Source organism: Arachis hypogaea, chromosome 5 (assembly GCF_003086295.3).
Source record: "Arachis hypogaea cultivar Tifrunner chromosome 5, arahy.Tifrunner.gnm2.J5K5, whole genome shotgun sequence".
NCBI lineage: Eukaryota > Viridiplantae > Streptophyta > Magnoliopsida > Fabales > Fabaceae > Arachis > Arachis hypogaea.
The window spans coordinates 88,923,917-88,944,271 of record NC_092040.1 but is presented as its reverse complement, the minus strand read 5'-3'; the positions used below and the strand labels follow the sequence as shown (position 1 = coordinate 88,944,271).

Here is a 20,355-nt window from a genome sequence, read left to right as displayed (position 1 = left end):
ACGCCCATGTAATGATTGTTTCTGGCGTTGAACGCCAGTTTCAAGCTTGTTTCTGGCGTTCAGCGCCAGATTGTCCTCTGTGTGCGCATCCTGGCGTTAAACGCCAGGATGTAGCTTGTTTTGGGCGTTCAGCGCCAGAAAGATGCTCTGTTCTGGCGTTGAACGCCAGCCAGATGCATCTTACTGGCGTTGAACGCCAGTCTGTGCTGCCTCCCGGGTGAAAATTTTTTTTCTTCTGTTTTTGACTCTGTTTTTAATTCTTTTGATTTTTTCGTGACTCCTCATGATCATGTACCTAATTCAACACAAAAATAACACTAAAACAAAATAAAATAAAATTAGATAAATAAAATTGGGTTGCCTCCCAACAAGCGCTTCTTTAATGTCAATAGCTTGACAGTGGCTCTCATGGAGCCACAAGGTGATCAGGTCAATTTTAGTGTGTGGTCTCCACACCAAACTTAGAGTTTGGATATGGAGTTTGAACACCAAACTTAGAGTTTGGTTGTGGCCTCACAACACCAAACTTAGAGGTTGACTGTGTGGGCTCTTCTTGACCTTGAACTGAGAGAAGCTCTTCATGTTTACTCTCTTTTGTCACAGAGGGAAGGCCATGTGCCTGAAATATAAGGTAGTCCCCATTTAATTGAAGGACTAACTCACCTCTGTTGACATCTATCACAGCTCCTGCTGTGGCTAGGAAAGGTCTTCCTAGGATGATGCATTCATCATCTTCCTTCCTAGTGTCTAGGATTATGAAATCAGTAGGGATGTAAAGGCCTTCAACCTTCACTAGCACGTCCTCTACCATTCCATAAGCTTGTCTTATGGATTTGTCTGCCAATTGTAATGAGAACAAGGCAGGTTGTACCTCAATGATCCCCAGTTTCTCCATTACAGAGAGTGGCATAAGGTTTATCCCTGACCCAAGATCACATAGAGCTTTTTCAAAGCTCATGGTGCCAATGGTGCAAGGTATTAAGAACTTGCCAGGATCTTGTTTCTTTTGAGGTAGAGTTTCCTGAATCCAAGTATCTAATTCACTAATGAGCAAGGGAGGTTCACTTTCCCAAGTCTCATTACCAAATAGCTTGGCATTCAGCTTCATGATAGCTCCTAGATATTGAGCAACTTGCTCTCCAATCACATCTTCATCCTCTTCAGAGGATGAATATTCTTCAGAGCTCATGAATGGCAGAAGGAGATTTAATGGAATCTCTATAGTCTCTAGGTGAGCCTCTGATTCCTCAGGATCCTTAATAGGAAACTCCTTCTTGCTTGAAGGACATCCCAGGAGGTCTTCCTCACTAGGATTTTCGTCCTTCTCCTCCTGAGTGTATTCGGCCACTTTGATTAAATCAATGGCCTTGCATTCTCCTTTTGGATTTTCTTCTGTATTACTTGGGAGAATACTGGGAGGAGTTTCAATAACTTTCTTACTCAGCTGGCCTACTTGTGCCTCCAAATTTCTAATGGAGGATCTTGTTTCATTCATGAAACTGAAAGTGGCTTTTGACAGATCAGAGACTATATTAGCTAAATTAGAGTTGTTTTGTTCAGAGTTCTCTGTCTGTTGCTGAGAAGATGATGGATATGGCTTACTATTGTTCAGCCTGTTGCGTCCACCATTGTTAAAGCCTTGTTGAGGCTTTTGTTGATCCTTCCAGGAGAAATTTGGATGATTTCTCCATGATGGGTTATAAGTGTTTCCATAAGGTTCACCCATGTAATTAACCTCTGCCATGGCAGGGTTCTCAGGATCATAAGCTTCTTCAGAAGCTGCTTCTCTAATACTGTTGGATGCATGTTGCAATCCATTCAGATTTTGAGAGATTATGTTGACCTGTTGAGTCAAAATTTTGTTCTGAGCCAATATGGCATTCAGAGCATCAATTTCAAGAACTCCTTTTTTCTGAGGTACCCCATTATTCACGGAATTCCTCTCAGAGGTATACATGAACTGGTTGTTAGCAACCATGTCAATGAGTTCTTGAGCCTCTTCAGGCGTTTTCTTCAGGTGAATAGATCCACCTGCAGAATGGTCCAATGACATTTTTGAAAATTCAGAGAGACCATAATAGAATATATCTAACATGGTCCATTCTGAAAACATGTCAGATGGACATCTTTTGGTCAACTGCTTGTATCTTTCCCAAGCTTCATAGAGGGATTCACCATCTTTTTGTTTGAAGGTTTGAACATCCACTCTCAGCTTGCTCAGCTTTTGAGGAGGAAAGAACTTATCCAAGAAGGCAGTGACCAGCTTATCCCAGGAGTCCAGGCTATCCTTAGGTTGTGAATCCAACCATATTCTAGCTCTGTCTCTTACAGCAAAAGGGAAAAGCATGAGTCTGTAGACTTCAGGATCAACTCCATTCGTCTTTACAGTCTCACAGATCTGCAAGAATTCAGTTAAGAACTGATAAGGATCTTCAGATGGAAGTCCATAAAACTTGCAGTTTTGTTGCATTAATGCAACTAGTTGAGGCTTAAGCTCAAAGTTATTGGCTCCAATGGCAGGAATGGAGATGCTTCTTCCATCAAACTTGGACGTTGGCTTTGTGAAGTCACCAAGCATTCTCCTTGCATTATTATCATTATTATTTGCGGCTGCCATGTCCTTCTCCTGTTCGAAAATTTCTGAAAGGTTGTTTCTGGATTGTTGTGATCTAGCTTCTCTTAGTTTTCTCTTCAGAGTCCTTTCAGGTTCTGGATCAGCTTCAACAAGAGTGCCTTTATCTTTGTTCCTGCTCATAAGAAAGAGAGAAGAAAACAAGAAAAGAAAGAGGAATCCTCTATGTCACAGTATAGAGATTCCTTTATGTTAATAGAAGAAGAAAGAGGTAGAAGAATGAAGAGGGAGATTCGGATTTGTGGATGAAGAGAGGTGAAGAGAAGTGTTAGTAATTAATTAATTAAATAGAATAAGAGGAGAGAAGAGAAATTTCGAAAATAAATTTTGGAAAAGGGGTTAGTAATTTTCGAAAATCAAAGACAAAATATAATTAAAATTAAAATTTAAAACAAGAAGAATTTTTGAAAAAGGGAGGGAGAATTTTCGAAAATTAGAGAGGGAAAAGTAGTTAGGTGGTTTTGAAAAAGATAAGAAACAAACAAAAAGTTAGTTAGTTGATTAAAAAAGATTTGAAATCACATTTTGAAAAAGATAAGAAGATAAGAAAAAGATAAGATATTTTGAAATCAAATTTTGAAAAAGATAAAATTTTTGAAAAAGATAAGATAAAAGATAGAAAGATATATTTGAAAAAGATATTTTGAAAAAGATTTAATTTTAAAAATTACTTAACTAACAAGAAACTACAAGATAAGATTCTAGAATTTAAAGATTGAACCTTTCTTAACAAGAAAGTAACAAACTTCAAATTTTTGAACCAATCACATTAATTGTTAGCTTAATTTTCGAAAATTTGATAAAAAGATAAGAAAAAGATTTTGAAAATATTTTGAAAAATAATTTTTGAAATTTTCGAAAATTATATAAAAATGAAAAAGATATGATTTTTGAAAAAGATTTTGAAAAGATAAGATTTTTAAAATTGAAATTTTGACTTGACTTGTAAGAAACAACTAATTTTTAAAAATTTTTGACCAAGTCAACCCAAAATTTCAAAATTTTGGAGGAAAATAAGGGAAAGATATTTTTTTTTATTTTTTAAATTTTTAAAGAAAAACACAAAAATGACCCAAAACATGAAAATTTTGGATCAAGACACAAGATGCATGCAAGAATGCTATGAATGTCAAGATGAACACCAAGAACACTTTGAAGATCATGATGAACATCAAGAACATATTTTTGAAAAATGTTTTGATGCAAAGAAAGCATGCAAGACACCAAACTTAGAAATCTTTAATGCATGGAAAATATGAATGCAAAAATGCACATGAAAAACAACAAAAGACACCAAACAAGAAATCATCAAGATCAAACAAGAAGACTTGTCAAGAACAACTTGAAGATCATGAAGAACACCATGAATGCATGAATTTTCGAAAAATGCAAGAAAAATTTTAAAAACATGCAAGACACCAAACTTAAAAATTGACACAAGACTCAAACAAGAAACACAAAATATTTTTTATTTTTATAATTTTCTAATTTTTTTGTATTTTTATTGATTTTTTCGAAAATAAAGTTTAGAAAAACGAAAAATAAAAGAAAAATTTTGAAAAAGATTTTTGAAAAGAAAATTACCTAATCTGAGCAACAAGATGAACCGTCAGTTGTCCATACTCGAACAATCCCCGGCAACGGCGCCAAAAACTTGGTGGACGAAATTGTGATTTCTATCTTTTGAGCTTTAGCATATATTTACTCTTAGGGCACTGTTTATTCTCACAACTCCGTTCAACTAACCAGCAAGTGTACTGGGTCATCCAAGTAATAAACCTTACGTGAGTAAGGGTCGAATCCACAGAGATTGTTGGTATGAAGCAAGCTATGGTCACCTTGTAAGTCTTAGTCAGGCAGATTAAATTGGTTTATGATTTTTTAGAATAATTAATAATAAAAAGGAATAATAAAAGGGATAGAAGACTTATGCAGACTCATTGGTGGGAATTTCAGATAAGCGAATGGAGATGCTGTAGAGCCCAAGGACGCCTGCTTTCCTACTGCTTCTACTCAATCCTTCTTACTTCTTTCCATGGCAAGCTTTGTATAGGGGTTCACCATCAACTATGACTACTTTCTTCCTCTCGGGGAAATATCCTGTGCGGCTGTCACTCGCACAGCTAACCAGTCTGGAGGCATCACCCATGGCTGATGGCTACATCCCATCCTCGCAGTGAAAACTAATGCTCACGCACTCTGTCATAGTACGGCTAATCACCGGTTGGTTCCCTCCCCTACTGGAATAGAATCCATCTTTTGCGTCTGTCACTAACGCCCAGCAGGTTACAGGTTTGAAGCACGTCACAGTCATTCATTAACGGAATCCTACTCGGAATACCACAGACAAGGTGAGACTTTCCGGATTCCCAGGATCCTACTCGGAATACCACAGACAAGGTGAGACTTTCCGGATCCTCATAAATGCCGCCATCCATCTAGCTTATACCACGAAGATTCTGTTGGGGAATCTAAGAGATATGCATTCAAGCTCTGTTGCATGTAGAACGGAAGTGGTTGTCAATCACGCGCGTTCATAAGTGAGAATGATAATGAGGGTAATCTGACTCATAACATTCATCATGTTCTTGGGTACGAATGAATATCTTGGAATAGGAATAAGATAGAAACCGAATAAGAGAAAATAGAATTGCATTGATACTTGAGGTACAGCAGAGCTCCACACCCTTAATCTATGGTGTGCAGAAACTCCACCGTTGAAAATACATAAGCAAAGAGTTCAGGCATGGCCGAATGGCCAGCCCTCTCTAACGTGATCACAGGATTCAATTTACAATCCAGGATGTCTAATACAATAGATAAATGTCCTATATATACTAGACTAGCTACTAGGGTTTACATGAGTAAGTAATTGATGTATAAATCCACTTCCGGGGCCCACTTGGTGTATGCTTGGGCTGAGCTTGATCATTCCACGAGCTAAGGCATTTCTCGGCGTCAAACTCCAGGTTATGACGTGTTTTGGGCGTTCAACTCCGGATCATGACGTTTTTCTGGCGTTTAACTCCAGACAGCAGCATGAACTTGGCGTTTAACGCCAAGTTACGTCGTCATTCTTCGAATAAAGTATGGATAATTATATATTGCTGGAAAGCCCTGGATGTCTACTTTCCAACGCCGTTGAGAGCGCGCCAATTGGAGTTCTGTAGCTCCAGAAAATCCATTTCGAGTGCAGGGAGGTCAGATTCCAACAGCATCAGCAGTCCTTTTGTCAGCCTTCTTCAGAGTTTTGCTCAAATCCCTCAATTTCAGTCAGAATTTACCTGAAATCACAGAAAAACACACAAACTCATAGTAAAGTCCAGAAATGTGAATTTAACATAAAAACTAATGAAAACATCCCTAAAAGTAGCTCAAACTTACTAAAAACTATATGAAAACAATGCCAAAAAGCATATAAATTATCCGCTCATCAATGCACAATGAAAAGAAAGGTTGTGGTTCATGTTCACCATGAGTATGCAAATCCGGGAAGTCACAAGGAGATAGGAAGTTGCCCAAAATTGAATTAAGATAAAAATGTAACAAATTTCCATGAAAATCGGGCAGCATTCCGGCTTAAAATTGGATGTTCCCGGATAGCAAAACAGCACAAGAAGCATAGAAGACAGCATCAATTAGGCAAGCATCAAAAATCTCAACAGTGTATATCATTCAGGCAACATGAGGTGCACAAAATCAGGCCAAAATCAACAAACAACATCCAAATAAGCACATAGCAATTTAAGCACGAACGGAGCACTTATCAGGCCTAGAATCCTCTATCCAGCCCTAGCTACCTAACCGCAATTATCTCTATCTAACCTAACATGCAAAATTTGAATTGAAACTAAGTAACATACAATTAGGCTAACTAACAGAAATGAAAACTAACAGAAAAACAGAAAAAATTGAATGGAACCTGGGAGCAGAGGAATCAGTAGCGGAAGGGAGAATGGGGGAGAAATAAGGCTAAGCAAGCACTGCCCCGCCGTGAGTGGTGGCCGGAAAGACGAGCAGCGACGGTGGTTGGCGGTTCGGTCAAGAAGAAGGGAGAAGAGTGAGAGTGGATGAGAGTAGGTACGGTGAAGGAATGAGAGAGGGAGAGAGACCGTGAGCAGTGGCGGCCGCGGCGAGGACTGGGTGGCGGAGAGTGCTGCCGGCGTTGGGACGGCGGTGAGCGGGGAGACAGAGGGAAGGAGAGAGAAAGAGATGAGTGGAGGAAGGAGAGAATGAGTAGGGTTGAGAGTGTTTCGTGGATGGCTAGGAGTGGTGGCCGGCGGTGGCTATTGTTGCTGCCGCGGTGGTATGGAAGTTGAGAGGAGGAAGAAGATGGTGATGGTTGATGGTGTGCGCGACTGCGCAGTGCGCTTCGCGTATTAGGGTTATCCTAATTTGAAATCGACGCGAGCGCGCAGCTTGCGCGTCCGCGTCCCTTGATGAAACTTGCGACCTACGCGTGCGCGTACATTGCGCTTATGCGTGGATGAGAAATATAGGAAGGGACGCGTGCGCGTACAGTGCGCGCACGCGTTCATGAGGTTGGGCTAGAGGCATAGAGTTGGCCCAACCCAGGCCTAACTCTCTGGAGAATCGCCTGGAAGTTGCGCATTCAGATCGGCGCACAAGCGGCAGGTACGCGTCCGCGCGTAGTGAGAAAATTTGAACTCCACGCTGAGCGTACTATGCGCTCTGGCGTGCATGGTAGAAGAGATATAGGCGCGTGCGCGTATAGTGCGCGCACGCGTACAATAGATTGGGCCTGAGGCTTAGAGTGGGCTTGAGGCACGCCTAACTCTCGGGTCCTTGGCCTGGATTGGTGGTAGCACGCATGGACGCGAGCGCGGCAGGGGTGCGCGCGCGTGCATGGCTAAGGTATGAGATGGCGCGTTGGCACGATGTGCGCGCTCGCGCAGGTTGAGTTGAGCCTGGGGCCTAAAGCTAGCCCAGAGCTGGCTCAACTCTCTGGAGTTTGGCTCAAAAACCTGCAGCAGCGAATCGGCGCGGACGCGGCAAGTGCGCGTCCGCGTGAATGTTTACGCTCTTAGAAACGGCGCGCACGCATGATGTGCGCGTCCGCGTGGGTCGAGCTGGGCTGAAGGCATGATATTTGCCCAAGGGAGGCCCAACTCTCGGGAGTGTTGGCTCGTGGTGCATCCTCACAGGGACGCGTGCGCGTACATGGTGCGCTCGCGTCCAACCCCCCCTTTTTTTTTATTATTATGAAACAAACTGTTGGGTTCTCCCCTTAGTGTTCACAACTCTTATTCACTCAACCCTCATACAATTCACAAAAATGCAATTTTGATATTATTCATCTACTACTAAACACAACATGTATATGACTAAGCTAACAATAAAATTGTACAAACAAATTTGTATGAAACATCTACCTACAATGGTAACTCAAATCACTTATTAAGTAAATGTAAAAGATTGGAAAGAGTTTACCATGGTGGGGTGTCTCCCACCTAGCACTTTTAGTTTAAGTCCTTAAGTTGGACATTTGAGAGGCTCTTTGTCATGGTGGCTTATGTTTGTACTCATCCTTGAATCTCCAAGGATCCATGCTCCTCAATTGGTTGACAGAATTTCCAACCATTTTTATTGAGCTTGGGCGGATTTCTACCCAAAATACGAGTCCCCATATTTGGTCTTCACATATCGAACCGGAATCCCATATCTTATTTTCGCATCCATCCGTCGGTTGAGTTCCATGATTTTGTCGGATGGGTAGTTGACATAAATGTGGTGGACACATGGAATTCTCTTTACTCCAACAATGCTTCCTTCTGGATCCATGCAAAGTGATCCTTTTCCCAACATCATCCCTATACCTTGAGGCCTTGACCTTAATGAACTTAACACCTACTTTCCAACCACTACACAACTCATTCTTACTTTTAATTCCACAAAGAGTTCTAAGTTGACCATCATTTTCAATCAAACCATATTCAAGTGAGAAATTAAAGCTTAGAGATAGAGATTTTACCCACTTAAATGTTGTGTTTGATGGTAGCTTGGGAAGGAAGATTTCCCCACACTTAGACGATGCAAGATCTACCTCTTTGTGCTCATCTTTGGTTGTTTCCACCTCTTCACAAACTTCTTCAATTTCAACCTTTTTCCTTTTGTTACATGGCTTGGTGTTGACATATTGTTGGATGGGAGGTGATTCAACTTTGGATAGGAATTCATCGATGAGTGAATGCATCTCTTGATCAACCTCTTCATATTCTTCAATTTCAATATACACCATGCCATTTTTGTTCTCCGTGGGAGGTTGTACACACTCTTCTATAGCTTCAACTTCATGTCCAATGGGAGAGGATTCGATTGTAGAGAGGAATTCATCCATGATTGAATCCATCTCTTGATGAGCTTCTTCCAAGTCTTCAATGATGGTATGCCTTGGAGGTTGCGCACCCTCCTCAACATCAATTTCAAGCTTCTTGGAAAAGTACTTCATGATACTACATTCCCATGGACTTTCAACATCTCCTAGGTCTTCAACCACTTCTTCCTTTTCTTCAATGATCATAGGCTCCTCCAATTGTTCCAACACAAAATGATATCCTTCATCCCCCACCGAATCTTCCAATTTCTCCTTCATGCTTTGTTCTTCTTTTGACTTTTCACATGGGATCATGGGAGTACCTTGAGCGTTCAAACATCGGTAGGCTAAGGTGAACATTACCCTGGTCAAGTTGGTCACAAACTCAAGTGTATCCCGCTTCATGGCTTCTTGTCCTTGAAGTAACAAAGTGAGAGGATCGTCTATTGGGGCTTGTGGTGGGTAGGAGGGTTCATCATTTTGGAGAGAGGGTTCATAATAGGAAGGTGGTTCCTCTTGGTAAGGTTGTGGGGATGGTGTGTATTGAGGTGGTTCTTGGTAGTAATCTAGATAGGGTTGTGGTGGTTCTAAAGGTTCTTGCTCAAAATGGTCATAAAAATACGGTATGGATGGTTGGCCATTCGATGGATATGGATCATAGGAAGGTGCTAAATATGGAGAGGCTTGTGAGAATGGTTGCGGCTCATGTTGAGGATATGGTTCATAGGCATATGGTGGTGGCTCTTGAAAATCACAAGGTGGTTCACCATAGCCATTGGATTGATACGCATCATAGGATGGCTCTTCTTCATAGTGCATTGGTGGAGGTTGTTGCCATGAAGAGTGATCATATGCATATGGCTCCTTCCACCTTTGATGGTTCCATCCTTGATACACCTCCTCATTGAAGCTCTAATTACCTACAACACAATTGGAACCAAACTCATAGCCAAAGTGAGAATTCATGGTGAAAAGGGAAAATAAAATTCTACACTAGCAAATGAAGCAAAAAGCAAGATATTTACACTATTCACATATATACAACAACCAATAACACAACACCATTGCATTCCCCGGCAACGGCGCCATTTTGACGATTGGATTTTTGACGGTTTAGAATTTCTCAAATAAATTCTCGTTGTAAAGTATAGTTCCTAAACCAAACAATAATCCTTTCGTACAAAAAGTTGTTTGTCATTAGTACAAACCCCTAAATTTATAAACCGAAGTATTGGACCTCGGGTCGTTCTCCCTAGGACTACAATAAAGTGTCTTGTTATTGGTTGTGAGTTATTTTGGGGTTTTTGATAAGAGGCATGAAAGTAAATGGCAATGAAAGTAAACTAACAACTATAAAAGGCTCTTGGCAAGATATGAGAACTAGAAGTCCTATCCTAGTTATCTTACTCAATTGTGATGAGAATTATTCATTGCTCCCACTTAGTCAACCCTTGCTAAATAAAGGAAAGTCAAGTGGATGAATCAATTTGATTCCTCAAGTCCTAATCAACTCCTAAAGGAAAGACTAGCTTTAGAGGCATTCAAATCAATTAGCAACTTTTAATCATCAATCAACAAAGGGATTAGAGAACTCAAGAGTTACTAATTACTCTACCTAGGCCAAGAGGGACAAAATCTATCCTAAAACCCAAACAAGCATTTCATCAAACACTTGCAAGGCATAAAAGAAAAGTATAGCAAATCAACAACAAGAATAGAATCTAACAACAATTATTGCAAGAATTAACAACAACAATCAAGGAAATCACAATTATCATGAATTACCTCAATTGCATTATTGAAATGAAACTAGAGAACAACAATCTATCCAAAACAAAATGAAGAACTACAATTATAGAAACACATAACTAGAAAGAGAGAGATGAGAAGGTTGAGAATTGCTAAAGGAAAATTGAATCAAAGTATGAATTAAACCTAGATCTAAGAAGAGAGAGATTAACCTAAACCTAATCCTAATTCTAGAGAGAAGTGAGAGCTTCTCTCTCTAGAAAACTAAACTAAAACTAATCCTAGTGTGTGTGTGTGTATGTATGAACATGTGTTGTCAATCCCCTTCAATCCTTGGCTTTTATGTGCATTTTGGCGCCAAAGTTGGTTGCTGAAACCTCTCCAAAATCGCCAGGCACGTGCTACATAAATGAAATCATGTGCCATCATCGGCGCGTGCGCGCATGGTACGCGTGCGCGTCCTTGGCCTGTTTCGCAATGTGCGCGCGAGCGCCTTGTGCGCGTACGCGTGCATGACCTGGATCAGCTCTTTGGCTTTTAGTGCTTCTCTCCACTTGCATGCTTCCTTCTTTGCTTCCTTTGATCCATGCCTAGCCTATTTCAACCTGAGATTACTAGCAAACACATCAATGCATCTTATGGAATCAAAGAGAAATTAGAATTCATCACAATAAGGCTTAAAAAGCATGTTTTTACACTCAAGCACAAATATGGGAGAGATAACAAAACCATGCTAATTCATAGGCTAAATGTGACAAAAGGCTATCAAAATACTCTAAATTCAATACACAACAAACCGTCAAATTGGGGTTTGTCAGTGACCGACCGGCACCATGAGTTCCTCCTTGTGGACAGTTCCTAGACATGTGCCCAGGACGACCGCACTTATAGCATAAGCCCGAACCAAAATGGCACGGCCTATTCGGGTGATAGTTTCTGCATTTCTGACAACTTGAATCATATGAAGCAACCGCTGACTGTTTTCTTCTAATATTTCCTCGGCGACCATCATTCGTACCAGAATTATTCCTACCTTGGGAAAATTGTTGTGCGTTTCCTCTTCTCTTGAATTCTTGGACCCTTGGTGCAAAGTTCTGATTATGTTCCCTTCGGTGAAAATCCCGGCTATCATCCCTCTCGATAACAGCCTTCTTTAAATATTCTTCCGCAACCCTACTCTTGTTTACCAAATCTGAGAAAACTATGATCTCCATCGGACCCATTGAACTCAGTATATCACTCTGGAGTCATCCTTCATATTTAATACACTTCCATTCCTAAAAGTCTCCCGGAACACCCTGACAAATCCTGGAAAATCGACACAATTCCTTAAATTTGTTTGTGTATTCAGCTACAGACTTTTGACCTTGCTTCAGTTGCAACAATTCAAGTTCCTTAGCTATCTTGACCGAGTTGGGGAAGTAATTTTTATAAAATTCCAACTGAAAAGCATTCCAAGGTATTGTAACATCGTCTTGCTGCAGCAGGCGTCGCGTACCCTGCCACCAATACTAGACTTCATGGTGCACGAAATTGCAATCACACTTTTGCAATTCCGCACAACTAACCAGCAAGTGCACTGGGTCGTCCAAGTAATACCTTACGTGAGTAAGGGTCGATCCCACGGAGATTGTCGGCTTGAAGCAAGCTATGGTTATCTTGTAACTCTTAGTCAGGATATCAATAATTATCAGGGTTGATTGTGAAAAGTAAAAGAACATGAAATAAGTACTTGTTTTGCAGTAATGGAGAACAGGTTGAGGTTTTGGAGATGCTCCATCTTCTGAATCTCTGCTTTCCTACTGTCTTCTTCTTCAAGCACGCAAGGCTCCTTCCATGGCAAGCTGTATGCAAGGGTTTCACCGTTGTCAGTGGCTACCTCCCATCCTCTCAGTGGAAATGTTCAACGCACCCTATCACAGCACGGCTATCCAGCTGTCGGTTCTCGATCATGTCGGAATAGAATCCAGTGATTCTTTTGCGTCTGTCACTAATGCCCCACAATCACGAGTTTGAAGCTCGTCATAGTCATTCAATCATTGAATCCTACTCAGAATACCACAGACAAGGTTTAGACCTTCCGGATTCTCTTGAATGCCGCCATCAATTCTAGCTTATACCACGAAGATTCGGATTAAGGAATCCAAGAGATATCTACTCAATCTAAGGTAGAACGGAGGTGGTTGTCAGGCACACGTTCATAGTTGAGAATGATGATGAGTGTCACGGATCATCACATTCATCAGGTTTAGGAACAAGTGATATCTTAGAATGGAAGCAAGCATGATTGAATGAAAAACAGTAGTAATTGCATTAATCCATCAAGACACAGCAGAGCTCCTCACCCCCAACCATGGGGTTTAGAGACTCATGCCGTAGGAAGTATACAAAGAAACGTGTAAAGTGTCATGAGGTACAGATACAATGTCAAAAGATCCTATTAATAGTAAGCTAGTAACCTAGGGTATACAGAAATGAGTAAATGACGTAAAAATCCATTTCTGGGTCCACGTAGTGTGTGCTTGGGCTGAGCATTGAAGCTTTCATGTGTAGAGACTTTTTCTGGAGTTAAACGCCAGCTTTCATGCCAGTTTGGGCGTTTAACTCCAATTTTTATGCCAGTTCCAGCGTTAAACGCTGGGAATTCTGAAGCTGATTTGCAACGCCAGTTTGGGCCATCAAATCTCGGGCAAAGTATGGACTATTATACATTACTGGAAAGCCCAGGATGTCTACTTTCCAACGCCGTTGAGAGAGCGCCAATTGGGCTTCTGTAGCTCTAGAAAATCCACTTCGAATGCAGGGAGGTCAGAATCCAACAGCATCTGCAGTCCTTTTCAGCCTCTAAATCAGATTTTTGCTCAGGACCCTCAATTTCAGCCAGAAAATACCTGAAATCACAGAAAAATACACAAACTCATAGTAAAGTCCAGAAAAGTGAATTTTAACTAAAAACTAATAAAAGTATACTAAAAACTAACTAAAATATACTAAAAACATACTGAAAACAATGACAAAAAGCGTATAAATCATCCGCTCATCACAACACCAAACTTAAATTGTTGCTTGTCCCCAAGCAACTGAAAATCAAATAGGATAAAAAGAAGAGAACATACTATAGACTTCAAAATATCAATGAAACTTAGCTCCAATTAGATGAGCGGGACTAGTAGCTTTTTGCTTCTGAACAGTTTTGGCATCTCACTTTATCCTTTGAAGTTTAGAATGATTGGCATCTATAGAAACTCAGAATTCAGATAGTGTTATTGATTCTCCTAGTTAAGTATGATGATTCTTGAACATAGCTACTTTATGAGTCTTGGCTGTGGCCCAAAGCACTCTGTCTTCCAGTATTACCACCGGATACATACATGCCACAGACACATAATTGGGTGAACCTTTTCAGATTGTGACTCAGCTTTGCTAAAGTCCCCAATTAGAGGTGTCCAGGGTTCTTAAGCACACTCTTTTTGCCCTTGGATCACAACTTTATTTCTTTCTTTTTTTTGTTTTTTTTTTGTATTCACTGCTTTTTCTTGCTTCAAGAATCAATTTAATGATTTTTCAGATCCTCAATAACAGTTCTCCTTTTTCATCATTCTTTCAAGAGCCAACAATTTTAACATTCTTAAAACAACAAATTCAAAAGACATATGCACTGTTCAAGCATTCATTCAGAAAACAAAAAGCATTGTCACCACATCAAACTAATTCAACTAGTTTCAAAGATGAATTCGAAATCCTGTACTTCTTGTTCTTTTGTGATTAAAGCATTTTTCATTTAAGAGAGGTGATGGATTCATAAGACATTCATAGCTTTAAGGCATGAACTTTAAATTTTATTAATTATGAATTAAGAACAAGACTCAAAAATAGATATAAGATAAGACTAGTAGGAAAAAAATAAAAAAAATTCAAATAGGCTCCTAATGATAGAGGTAATCACAGAGTTAGGACTCAACAACCTTGACTTTGAGAAGTGGATGCTCCCTCAACTTGAGGAGAGAGCTTTTGGCGTTTCAACTCTTGAAGTTCACGCCCCTGCTTCTCTTGTTCCTTCAGCAATTTGCAGAGCATGCAGTTCTGATTCTACTGTTCTTCCTTAAGTTGCTCCATAGTTTCTTGCAACTTGGTGATAGATGCTTCTAGGCTGGTCCAGTAGTCAATTTTTGGGAGTTCAAGGAGGAACTCCTGCGCCCTCTTCTTGATAGAATTGTCTTGCATTTGTCCTTCCATTGACTTCTTGGTGATTGGATGTTCAATGGGTATGAATTCATCCACTCCTATCTTCACCCCAGCCTCTTTACAGAGCAAGGAGATCAAGCTTGGGTAAGCCAGTTTAGCTTCAGTGGAATTCTTATTTGCAATTGTGTAGAACTCACAAGCAATCAGATGATGAACCTCCACTTCTTTTCCAAGCATAATGCAATGAATCATCACTGCTCTCTTGACAGTGACCTCAGAACGGTTGCTAGTGGGCAATATGAAACGCCCAATAAAGTCTAGCCAACCTCTTGCAATTGGTTTGAGGTCTCCCCTCTTGAGTTGGTTTGGGACACCCTTTGAATTGGTTATCCACTTAGTTCCAGGGAGGCATATGTCCTCTAGAACTTGATCCAACCCTTTATCTGCTCTCACCATTCTCCTATTAAAGGATTCAGGATCATCTTGCAGTTGAGGCAATTTGAAGATTTCTCTTATTTTGTCCAGATGGAAGTAGATAACTTTCCCTCTGACCATGGTTCTGTAAGTATGGAAAGCAGTTCCAGTCATTCTCTGCTTATCTGTCAGCCACAGATTTGAGTAGAATTCCTGAACCATATTTCTTCCAACCTTTATCTCAGGATTGGTTAGAACTTCCCATCCTCTGTTTCGAATTTGCTCTTGGATCCCCGGATATTCATCTTCTTTCAGATCGAATTTGACTTCCGGGATCACTGACCTCAGACCCATTATTTTATGATAATGGTCTTCATGTTCTTTGGTTAAGAACTTCTCTTGATTCCAAAGATTCTTTGGATTATTCTCTTTCTTTCCTCTTAAATTGGTTTGTTTTCCCTTAGGAGCCATGATCTTGATAAATCTTGGCTTTAGTTGATCACGGAAAAGCACACCAAACTTAGAGGTTTGCTTGTCCTCAAGCAAAAGAAAGGAAAGAGGAGAGAGATGAGAAGAGCAAATTCGAATGGTGTGGGGGAAGAGGGAGGCCGAACGTGTATTTATAAGGGGGGAGGAGAGAATTCGAAAATTTGGAAGGAGATTTGAGAAGATATGGAAAGAATTTGAGAGAAGGTTGAGTTTTTGAACAAGATTTGGGAAGGATTTGAGAGAGATTTGAAGAATGATTTTAATTTTTTTGAAGATTTGAATATAAATGATGAAAGTTTGAAATGTGTTTGTGTAGAAAAGTATGGTTCAAAAAATGAAAGTTTGAAAAAAACTTAATCAGAAAGCAAAATCTCTGTCCCCCCACCTTTCTAGCGTTAAACGCCCAGAATGGCATCCATTCTGGCGTTTAACGCCCATTTGCTAGCCATTGTGGGCGTTTAACGCCCAGCCAGGTACCCTGGCTGGCGTTAAACGCCAGAATCCCCTTTGTCACTGGGCGTTTTGTTAAATGCCCAGGATGCTGCACACCTGGCGTTAAACGCCCAGAATGGTGCCCATTCTGGCGTTTAACGCCCAAAGTACCCCTTACTGGCGTTTTTTCGCCAGTAAGCTCTTTTTCTCTGCTTTTTGCACTGAATCTTTCTGTAACTCTGTGAATTCCTTCAATTTTGATAATTTCCCTTGTAGAAATAAAACATATAACCTGCTAATGACTGGGTTGCCTCCCAGCAAGCGCTTCTTTATAGTCTTTAGCTGGACCTTTACTGAGGATCATTCCAGCCTCAGGTTTGAGCATTCCTGCTCAAAATTGCTTTCAAGATAATGCTTGATCCTCTGTCCATTAACAATGAACGTTTTGTCAGAATCAATATCTTGAAGCTCAACATATCCATATGGTGACACTCCTGTAATCACATACGGACCCCTCCACCGGGATTTAAGTTTTCCTGGGAACAATCTGAGCCTAGAGTTGAAGAGCAGAACTTTTTGTCCTGGCTCAAAGACCCTGGATGACAACTTCTTGTCATGCCACTTCTTTGCCTTTTCCTTGTAAATCTTTGCATTTTCAAAGGCACTGAGTCTAAATTCATCTAGCTCATTTAGCTGGAGTAATCTCTTTTCACCAGCTAACTTAGCATCCAGGTTTAGGAATTTGGTTGCCCAGTAGGCTTTATGCTCCAGTTCCACGGGCAAATGACAGGCCTTGCCATACACAAGTTGGTATGGTGAGGTTCCTATTGGGGTCTTAAATGCTGTTCTGTATGCCCACAGAGCATCATCCAAGCTCCTTGCCCAATCCTTTCTTCGGGCCATCACAGTCCATTCTAGGATTCTTTTTAGCTCTCTGTTAGAGACTTCAGCTTGCCCATTTGTCTGTGGATGATATGGGGTAGCCACTTTGTGGCTAATTCCATATCAGACCATAGCGGAGTAAAGCTGTTTATTGCAGAAATGAGTACCCCCATCACTGATTATGACTCTGGGAACACCAAATCTGCTGAAGATGTGTTTCTGGAGGAATTTCAGCACGGTTCTAGTATCATTATTGGGTGTAGCAATTGCTTCTACCCATTTAGATACATAGTCCACTACCACCAGAATGTAAGTGTTTGAGTATGATGGTGGGAATGGACCCATAAAGTCAATTCCCCATACATCAAACAACTCAATCTCTAAGATCTCTTGTTGAGGCATGGCGTATCCATGAGGTAAGTTACCAGCTCTTTGACAGCTGTCACAATTACGCACAAACTCTCGGGCATCTCTATAGAGAGTAGGCCAGTAGAAGCAACATTGGAGGACCTTAGTGGCTGTTCGCTCACCTCCAAAATGTCCCCCATACTGTGATCCATGGCAATGCCACAGGATCCTCTGTGCTTCTTCTCTGGGTATACATCTGCGGATTATTCCGTCTGCACATCTCTTGAAGAGATATGGCTCATCCCATAGGTAGTACTTGGCGTCTGAAATTAATTTCTTTCTTTGCACTCTGCTGTACTCTTGTGGTATGAACCTGACAGCTTTATAATTTGCAATATCTGCAAACCATGGAGCTTCCTGGATGGCAAAGAGTTGCTCATCTAGGAAAGTCTCAGAGATCTCAGTAGAAGGGAGGGACGCCCCAGCTACTGGTTCTATTCGGGACAGATGATCAGCTACTTGGTTCTCTGTCCCTTTTCTGTCTCTTATTTCTATATCAAACTTTTGCAGAAGCAACACCCATCTTATAAGCCTGGGTTTTGAATCCTGCTTTGTGAGTAAGTACTTAAGAGCAGCATGGTCAGTGTACACAATCACCTTGGACCCCACTAAATAGGATCTAAACTTGTCAATGGCATAGACCACTGCAAGTAACTCTTTTTCTGTGGTTGTGTAATTCTTCTGTGCATCATTTAGAACACGGCTGGCATAATAAATGACGTGCAGAAGCTTGTTATGCCTCTGTCCCAACACTGCACCAATGGCATGGTCACTGGCATCACACATTAGTTCAAATGGCAATGTCCAGTCTGGTGCAGAGATGACTAGTGCTGTGACCAGCTTGGCTTTCAGGGTCTCAAATGCCTGCAGACACTGTGTGTCAAACACAAATGGTGTGTCAGCAACTAGCAGGTTGCTCAAAGGTTTTGCAATTTTTGAAAAATCCTTTATAAACCTTCTGTAGAATCCTGCATGCCCCAGAAAACTTCTGATTGCCTTAACATTCGCAGGTGGTGGTAATTTTTCAATTACCTCTACCTTTGCTTTATCTACCTCTATTCCCCTGCTTGAAATTTTGTGCCCAAGGACAATTCCCTCAGTCACCATAAAGTGACATTTCTCCCAGTTTAAAACCAGGTTAGTCTCTTGGCACCTTTTCAGGACAAGTGCTAGGTGGTTAAGACAGGAGCTGAATGAGTCTCCATATACTGAGAAGTCATCCATGAAGACTTCCAGGAATTTCTCCACCATATCAGAGAAGATGGATAGCATGCATCTCTGAAAGGTTGCAGGAGCATTACACAGACCAAAAGGCATCCTCCTGTAGGCAAACACGCCAGAAGGGCAAGTAAATGCTGTTTTCTCTTGGTCCTGAGGATCTACTGCAATTTGGTTGTAACCTGAATAGCCATCCAAAAAGCAGTAATAATCATGACCAGCTAGTCTTTCTAGCATTTGGTCTATGAATGGTAAAGGAAAATGATCCTTTCTGGTGGCTGTATTGAGCCTCCTGTAGTTAATACACATACGCCACCCTGTGACTGTTCTTGTAGGAACCAGTTCATTTTTTTCATTATGAACCACTGTCATGCCTCCCTTTTTGGGGACAACTTGAACAGGGCTCACCCAGGGGCTATCAGAAATAGGATAAATAATCCCAGCCTCTAGTAATTTAGTGACCTCTTTCTGCACCACCTCCTTCATGGCTGGATTTAGCCTCCTTTGTGGTTGGACCACTGGTTTGGCATTATCCTCCAACAGGATCTTGTGCATGCATCTAGCTGGGCTAATGCCCATAAGATCACTTATGGACCACCCAAGAGCTGTCTTGTGTGTCCTTAGCACTTAAATCAGTGCTTCCTCTTCCTGTGGATTTAAAGCAGAGCTTATAATCACTGGAAAAGTGTCACCCTCTCCTAGAAATGCATACTTCAGGGATGGTGGTAGTGGTTTGAGTTCAAGTTTGGGAGGCTTATCCTTCTCCTGAAGAATTTTCGAAAATTCCTTTGTTTGCTCTGATTCTTCTTGATCAGGTTGAGCATCCTTGAAGATGTCCTCAAGCTCTGATTCTAGGCTTTCGGTCATATTGATCTCTTCCACCAAAGAGTCGATAATGTCAGCACCCATGCAGTCATTTGGTGTGTCTGGATGCTGCATAGCTTTTACAGCATTCAACTTGAACTCATCCTCATTGACTCTCAGTGTTACTTCCCCTTTTTGTACATCAATGAGAGTTCATCCAGTTGCTAGGAAAGGTCTTCCTAGAATGAGAGTTGCACTCTTGTGCTCCTCCATTTCCAGCACCACAAAGTCAGTTGGAAAGGCGAATGGCCCAACCTTGACAATCATGTCCTCTATTATGCCTGATGGGTGTTTAATGGAGCCATCAGCAAGTTGAAGGCATATCTAGGTTGGTCTGACTTCTTCTGTCAACCCAAGCTTTCTGATAGTGGATGCAGGTATTAGATTGATGCTTGCTCCAAGATCACATAGGGCTGTCTTGGTGCAGGCACCTTCTAATGTGCATGGTATCATAAAGCTCCCTAGATCTTGAAGCTTTTCTGGTAAGCTTTTCAGAATGACTGCACTGCATTCTTCAGTGAGAAATACTTTTTCAGTTTCTCTCCAATCCTTCTTATGACTTAAGATCTCTTTCATGAACTTAGCATAAGAAGGTATTTGCTCAAGTGCCTCTGCAAACGGAATCTTTATTTCAAGAGTCCTTAGATAGTCTGCAAAGCGGGCAAATTGCTTATCCTGTTCCGCTTGGCAGAGTTTCTGAGGATAAGGCATCTTGGCTTTATATTCTTCAACCTTAGTTGCTGCAGGT

The 20,355-nt window shown here is 41.0% G+C and overlaps 1 non-coding gene across 1 annotated transcript; it reads left to right on the top strand.

Annotated features, from left to right (window-relative positions):
* The first annotated feature begins 2,111 nt into the window (after window positions 1-2,111).
* On the top strand, window positions 2,112-2,215 carry LOC112805043 (small nucleolar RNA R71). The gene has a single exon (XR_003203656.1). It is a non-coding gene; the product is annotated as a small nucleolar RNA R71 (small nucleolar RNA).
* Window positions 2,216-20,355: the final 18,140 nt, after the last annotated feature.